Below are 8,528 nucleotides of genomic sequence, written 5' to 3'. Positions count from 1 at the left end.
GTTGTGACTGGGGGTGAAAATAAAGTTCAATGCTGTAAAGACCAGTATCACATAATAACCTGGAATATTAGGTTCATAAATCAAGGTAAACAATGTGGTAAAGCAGGAAATGGCAAGCTTGAATATTAACAACTTAGGAATCAGAGAACTAAGATGGACAGGAATGAGCAAATTTAATTCAAATGACTGTTGCATCTATTACTTATTTCATTGAGCACACTAAAGACTTTGACTGTGTAAATCACAATAAACTATGGAAAATTCTTAAAGAGATTGCAATATCAGATTATGGTGGATCTGATAGTAAAAAAATCTGCCTTCAATGCGGGAGACCCAGATTCAATCCAAGGGCCAGGAAGATCTACTGGAGAAGGGAATGGTTGCCCATTCCAGTATTCTTGCCTGGAAGATTCTATGGACAGAGGAGCCTGGCAGGCTACAGTCCATGGGGTCACAAAGAGTCAAAGACAACTGAACAACTAGCACTACCTTCCTCCTGAGAAATCTGTATGCAGTGAAGCAGCAACAATTAAAACCAGCAATTATACATCTGACTGTTTCAAAATTGGAAAGGAGTTCAACAAGGCTGTATAGTGTCAGCTTGCTTATTTAAATTATATGAAGGGTGCATCATGTGAAGTATCAAGCTCGGTGATTCACACACTAGAATCAAGATTGCCAGGAGAAATATTAACCTCAGAAATGCAGATGATACAACTTTAATGGCAGAAAGTGAATTGGAACTAAAGAATTTCTTGATGAGGGTGAAAGAGGACAGTGAAAAAGCTGGCTTAAAAGTCAACATTAAAAAAAAAACTAAGATCATGGCATCTGGTCCCATCACTTCATGGCAAATAGAAGGGGGAAAAAATTGAAACAGCAACAGATCTTCTCTTCTTGGGCTCCAATTGCAGATGGTGACTACAGCCATGAAATTAAGAAGCTATATATGACAAACCCTCAATGGGTTTGTCATAACAAACATTATCCTTAATGGTGAAAAATTGAAAGTCGTTCCCCTAAAGTCAGGAACAAGACAAGGGTGCCCACTTTCAACGCTACTATTCAACTTAGTTCTGGAAATTTTGGTCACAGCAATCAGAGCAGAAAACGAAATAAAAGGAATCCAAATTGGAAAAGAAGAAGTAAAACTCTCACTGTTTGCAGATGACATGATCCTCTACATAGAAAACCCTAAAGATTCCACAAGAAAATTACTAGAGTTAATCAATGAATATATTAAAGTTGCAGGATATAAAATCAACACACAGAAATCCCTTGCATTCCTATACACTAATAATGAGAAAATAGAAAGAGAAATTAAGGAAACAATTCCATTCACCATCACAACGAAAAGAATAAAATACTTAGGAATATATCTACCTAAAGAAACTAAAGACCTATATATAGAAAACTATAAAACATTGGTGAAAGAAATCAAAGAGGACACTAATAGATGGAGAAATATACCATGTTCACGGATCGGAAGAAACAATATAGTGAAAATGAGTATACTACCAAAAGCAATCTATAGATTCAATGCAATCCCTATCAAGCTACCAACAGCATTCTTCACAGAGCTAGAACAAATAATTTCACAATTTATATGGAAATACAAAAAAACATTAATAGCCAAAGCAATTTTGAGAAAGAAGACTGGAACTGGAGGAATCAACCTGCCTGACTTCAGGCTCTACTACAAAGCCACAGTTATCAAGACAGTGTGATACTGGCACAAAGACAGAAATATAGATCAATGGAACAAAATAGAAAGCCCAGAGATAAATCCATGCACCTATGGACACCTTATCTTTGACAAAGGAGGCAAGAATATACAATGGAGAAAAGACTATCTCTTTAACAAGTGGTGCTGGGAAAACTGGTCAACCACTTGTAAAAGAATGAAACTAGAACACTTTCTAACACCATACACAAAAATAAACTCAAAATGGATTAAAGATCTAAATGTAAGACCAGAAGCTATAAAACTCCTAGAGGAGAACATAGGCAAAACACTCTCTGACATAAATCACAGCAGGATCCTCTATGACCCACCTCCCAGAATATTGGAAATAAAAGCAAAAATAAGCAAATGGGACCTAATTAACCTTAAAAGCTTTGCACAACAAAGGAAGCTATAAGCAAGGTGAAAAGACAGCCTTCAAGATGGGAGAAAATAATAGCAAATGAAGCAACTGACAAACAACTAATCTCAAAAATATACAAGCAACTCATGCAGCTCAATTCCAGAAAAATAAATGACCCAATCAAAAAATGGGCCAAAGAACTAAATAGACATTTCTCCAAAGAAGACATACAGATGGCTAACAAACACATGAAAAGATGCTCAACATCATTCATTACCAGAGAAATGCAAATCAAAACCACAATGAGGTACCATTTCATGCCAGTCAGAATGGCTGCGATCCAAAAGTCTACAAGTAATAAATGCTGGAGAGGGTGTGGAGAAAAGGGAACCCTCTTACACTGTTGGTGGGAATGCACATTAGTACAGCCACTATGGAGAATATTGTGGAGATTCCTTAAAAAACTGGAAATAGAACTGCCTTATGACCCAGCAATCCCACTGTTGGGCATACACACCGAGGAAACCAGAAGGGAAAGAGACACGTGTACCCCAATGTTCATCGCAGCACTGTTTATAATAGCCAGGACATGGAAGCAACCTAGATGTCCATCAGCAGATGAATGGATAAGAAAGCAGTGGTACATATACACAATGGAGTATTACTCAGCCATTAAAAAGAATACATTTGAATCAGTTCTAATGAGGTGGATGAAACTGGAGCCTATTATACAGAGGTAAGTAAGCCAGAAAGAAAAACACCAATACAGTATACTAACACATATATATGGAATTTAGAAAGATGGTAATGATAACTCTGTATGCGAAACAGCAAAAAAGACACTGATGTATAGAACAGTCTTTTGGACTCTGTGGGAGAGGGAGAGGGTGGGATGATTTGGGAGAATGGCATTGATACATGTATAATATCATATAAGAAATGAATCACCAGTCCAGGTTTGATGCAGGATACAGGATGCTTGGGGCTGGTGCACTGGGATGACCCAGAGGGATGGTATGGGGAGGGAGGTGGGAGCAGGGTTCAGGATTGGGAACACATGTACACCTGTGGTGGATTCATGTTGACGTATGGCAAAACCAATAAAATATTGTAAAGCAATTAGCCTCCAATTAAAATAAATAAATTAAAAAAAAAAAAAAGAAGCTGCCTCCTAGGAAAGTAAGCTATGACAAACTAGACAGAGTATTAAAAAGCAGAGACATAACTTTGTTGACAAAAATCTGCATAGTCAAAGCTATGGTTTTTCCAGTATTCATGTATGGATATGAGAGTTGGACCATAAGGAAAGCTGAGCGCTAAAGAATTGACGCTTTCAAACTGTGGTGCTGGAGAAGACTTTTGAGAGTCCCTTGGACAGCAAAGAGACTAAGCCAGTCAATCCTAAAGGAAATCCACCCTGAATATTCATTGGAAGGACTGTTGCTAAATCTGAAGCTCCAATACTTTGGCCACCTGATACAAACAGCTGTTGTTGGGAAATATTGAAGGCAAAAAAGAGGAGGAGGACACAGAGGATGAGATGATTAGATGACACCATTGACTAAATTGACATAAATTTGAACAATCTCTGGGACACAGAGAACAGAGAAAACTGATTTGCTGTAGTCCATGGGGTTGGAAAGAGTTGGACATGACTTAACAACCAAAGAACAACAACAACATCTTTATGAAGCCAAATATTCTTTTTTAATAAATACTTATTAATTACCACAACAATAACTATGTAACTACTAACTAATGTCTTCCACTGAATGTGTATTTATAGATATATTTAGTTTTCAATATACTCATAGACAGTAAGTGCCATTATTATTTACCATATTTTGTAGATGATGGAACAGAGGGACGAAGATGCCAATTATAGAATATTGAATACAGACTATATTATGTCACTAGTTGTCTGGTTCTGCAAGGATTGTTTCACTGCAGTCACTGACCTCCACACATCCTGAAATAAACAGGTTGGAGATGAGGAATGCTGCACTGTGTGCTCTGGGAAAACTGACAGAACAGGTCTTCTGATAGCTAGATATTTCGGTAAAAAATGTTATGGACCCCATTTTTTTTTCCATCTTCCCAATCTTATAAAAGCATTAAATTTATTAACAGAGACATCTGTTTCTCTCGACTAACAGTAATCTTTTACCAAAATGTGTATTTAACTGCATGTTCAGTTCAGTTTAGTTCAGTCGCTCAGTTGTGTCCGACTCTTTGTGACCCCATGAATTGAAGCACGCCCGGCCTCCCTGTCCATCACCAACTCCCAGAGTTAACCCAAACTCATGTCCATCGAGTCGGTGATGCCATCTAGCCATCTCATCCTCTGTCATCCTTCTCCTCCTGCCCCCAATCCCTCCCAGCATCAGAGTCTTTTCCAATGAGTCAACTCTTCACATGAGGTGGCCAAAGTATTGGAGTTTCAGCTTTAGCATCAGTCCTTCCAAAGAAATCCCAGGAGTGATCTTCTTTAGAATGGACTGGTTGGATCTCCTTGCAGTCCAAGGGACTCTCAAGAGTCTTCTCCAACACCAGAGTTCAAAAGCATCAATTCTTCGGTGCCCAGCTTTCTTCACAGTTCAACTTTCACATCCATACATGACCACTGGAAAAACCACAGCCTTGACTAGACGGACCTTTGTTGGCAAAGTAATGTCTCTGCTTTTGAATATGCTATCTAGGTTGGTCATAACTTTCCTTCCAAGGAGTAAGCGTCTTTTAACTTCATGGCCACAGTCACCACCTGCCATGATTTTGGGCCCCCCAAAATAAAGTCTGACACTGTTTCCACTGTTTCCCCATCAATTTCCCATGAAGTGATGGGACCAGATGCCATGATTAGTTTTCTCAATGTTGAGCTTTAAGCCAAATTTTTCTCTCTCCTCTTTCACCTTCATCAAGAGGCTTTTTAGTTCCTCCTCACTTTCTCCCATAATGTTGGTGTCATCTGCATATCTGAGATTATTGATATTTCTCCTGGCAATCTTGATTCCAGCTTGTGCTTCTTCCAGTCCAGCGTTTCTCATGATGTACTCTGCATATAAGTTAAATAAGCAGGGTGACAATATACAGCCTTGACATACTCCTTTTCCTATTTGGAACCAGTCTGTTGTTCCATGTCCAGTTCTAACTGTTGCTTCTTGACCTGCATATAAGTTTCTCAAGAGTCAGATCAGGTGGTCTGTTATTCAATCTCTTTCAGAATTTTCCACAGTTTGTTGTGATCAACACAGTCAAGGGCTTTGGCATAGTCAATAAAGCAGAAATAGATGTTTTAACTGCACATACCTCTTCTCAAAAACCATATATATATATATATATATATATAGTTTATATATGGTATATATATATATAGTTTATATATGGTGTGTATATATATATATATATATATATATATATATATATATATACTGATCTTTCCCCTCTTATAACTTCTTCAGAGCAGTTCCCCAGAGCTATTTGAGAGACTGTCCAACAGGCTGCGGTCCTAAGTAAATCCACAAATAACACTGTAACTCACAATTGTCACTTTGTGTGCTTTTATTTCCATCAACAATTTTGATGACCATGAAGGGACTCAGAACAGACTTCTCTCCCCCTTAACTCCCTGCTAGGTCCCCTTGTGCCCATGTACTTCTTCACTGAGTTCAGATGAATTTAGGTGAGTCCCTGCTGGTCTTGGGATCTCAAATATTGGTTGCAATAATATAAATGAAAAGAAATAGAGGAAAATAATAGAATGGGGGCAGACTAGAGAGCTCTTCAAGAAAATTACAGATACCAAGGGAACTTTTCATCCAAAGATGGGCATAACAAAGCACAGAAATGGTTTGGACCTAACAGAAGCAGAAGATATTAAGAATAGATGATAAGAACACACAGAAGAAATATATATTAAAAAAAAATTTCATGACTCAGATAACCACGATGATGTGGTCATCACCTAGAGCCAGACATCCTGGAATGTGAAGTCAAGTGGGCCTTAGGAAGCATCACTATGAACAAAGCTAGTGGAGGTGATGGAATTCCAGTTGAGCTATTTCAAATCCTGAAAGATGATGTTATGAAACTACTGCACTCAATACGCCAGTAAATGCGGAAAACTCAGCAGTGGCCACAGGACTGGAAAAGGTCAGTTTTCATGCCAATCTCAAAGAAAGACAATGCCAAAGAATGCTCAAACTAGTACACAATTGTACTCCTCTCACATGCTAGTAAAGTAATGCTCAAAATCCTCTAGGCCAGGCTTCAACAGTACATGAACCATGAACTTCCAGATGTTCAAGCTGGATTTAGAAAAGGCAGAGGAACCAGAGATCGAACTGCCAACATCCTTTGGGTCATCAAAAAAGCAAAAGAGTTCCAGAAAAACATCTATTTCTGCTTTATTGACTATGTCAAAGCCTTTAATTTTGTGGATCATAATAAACATTGGAAAATTCTTAAAGATATGGGAATAACAGACCATCTGACCTGCCTCTTGAGAAACCTATATGCAGATCAGTAAGCAACAGTTAGAACTGGACATGGAACAACAGACTGGTTCCAAATAGGAAAAGGAGTACGTCAAGGCTGTATATTGTCACCCTGCTTATTTAACTTATATGCAGAATACATCATGAGAAACACTGAGCTGGAAGAAGCACAAGCTGGAATCAAAATTGCTGGAAGAAATATCAATAACCTCAGATATGCAGATGATACCATCCTTATGGCTGTAAGTGAAGAGGAACTAAAAAGCCTCTTATGAAAGTGAAAGAGGAGAGTGAAAAAGTTGGCTTAAAGTTCAACATTCAGAAAACGAAGATCATGGCATGCAGTCCCATCACTTCATGGGAAATAGATGGGGAAACAGTGGAAACAGTGGCTGATTTTATTTTCCGGGGCTCCAAAATCATTGCAGATGGTGACTTCAGCCATGAAATTAAAAGACGCTTGCTTTGTGGAAGAAAAGTTATGACCAACCTAGACACCATATTAAAACACAGAGACATTACTTTGCCAACAAAGGTTCATCAAGTCAAAGCTGTTTTTTCCAGTGTTCATGTATAGATGTGAGAGTTGGGCCAGAAATAAAGTTGAGCACCGAAGAACTGATGCTTTTGAGCTACAGTCTTTGAGGACACTCTTGAGAGTCCCTTGGAGAGCAATGAGATCCAACCCATCAATCCTAAAGGAAATCAGTCCTGAATATACATTCGAAGGACTGATGCTGAAGCTGTAGCTCCAATACTTTGGCGCACCTGATGTGATGACTCACTGGAAAAGGTCCTGATGTTGGGAAAGATTGAAGGTGGGAGAAGAAGGGGAAGACAGAAGATGAGATGGTTGGACGGTATCACTGACTCAATGGACATGAGTTTGAGTAAGCTCCGGTTGTTGGTGATGCACAGGGAAGTCTGGCGTTTTGTGGTCCATGGGGTCACAAAGAGTCAGACCAATTGAGTGTCTCAACTGAACTGAAGTATTCGTTGATGATCATGAGACCTTTACAGCTGTGAATAAGAGGTACCTAGACTTTCCTGGTGGTTCAGAAGGTAAAGAAACTACCCGCAATGCAGGAGACTCAGGTTCGATCCATGGGTCTGGAAAATCCCCTGGAGAAGGGAATGGCAACCTACTCCAGTTCTTGCCTGGAGAATTACGTGGACAGAGGAGCCTGGCAGGCTACAGTCCATTGGGTCATAAAGAGTCAGACATGACTGAGCTGCTAGCACTTTCAGTTTCAACAGGTACCTAGGGAGGCTGGGTGAAAGACTCTAGGGTAAAGTGCCCCCTACAGTTGAAAGATACTAAGAAGTCTGAGTAATTAAGTTGGAGGCTGGCTTAACATTTTTCCACAATTAGGCTAAATGAAGGGTTTTAGAAAACCAACCTCCAACTAAGACCCTAGTCAGGTTTATGTATGTATGGAACTTATACTTACAAGTACTTAATTGGAGAGTAAAAGAAATCTCACCTTGAAAATGGACAACACAAGGCCCTTATGACATTCCAAAATGGTTTTTATACACACAGTTAGATAAAGCCAGCTTGATAAAACATTTTTTCAGATTGCTGACCCTAAAGAACAAGTCTTAGTATTGTACAAGAAGCTTGTACTTCTCTTCCTGTGTCTTGAGATCTAAGTGTTATATCAGAACTCTCAGGAAATCTTACTCTTTTTTTTTTCTTTTTCCATGTATTTTATTTTTTAATATAAATTTATTTATTTTAATTGGAGGCTAATTACTTTACAATATTGTATTGGTTTTGCCTTATCTAGACCATCTCCCATTCGTGAGATTAAAAATAAAATGTCAGAAAAGAGGTCTTTTGAAATTTAAACAAGTAAACTTAACTTAGTCCCACTGTTATTTTTAAACTAATGCAATACCTGACTCATGAATAAGTATTGATAACAAAGTTATGAGATCCCTGCGT

The sequence above is a fragment of the Bubalus bubalis genome, chromosome 13 (assembly GCF_019923935.1).
Source record: "Bubalus bubalis isolate 160015118507 breed Murrah chromosome 13, NDDB_SH_1, whole genome shotgun sequence".
NCBI classification, from domain to species: Eukaryota; Metazoa; Chordata; class Mammalia; order Artiodactyla; family Bovidae; genus Bubalus; species Bubalus bubalis.
This window is presented reverse-complemented; position numbering follows the sequence as displayed.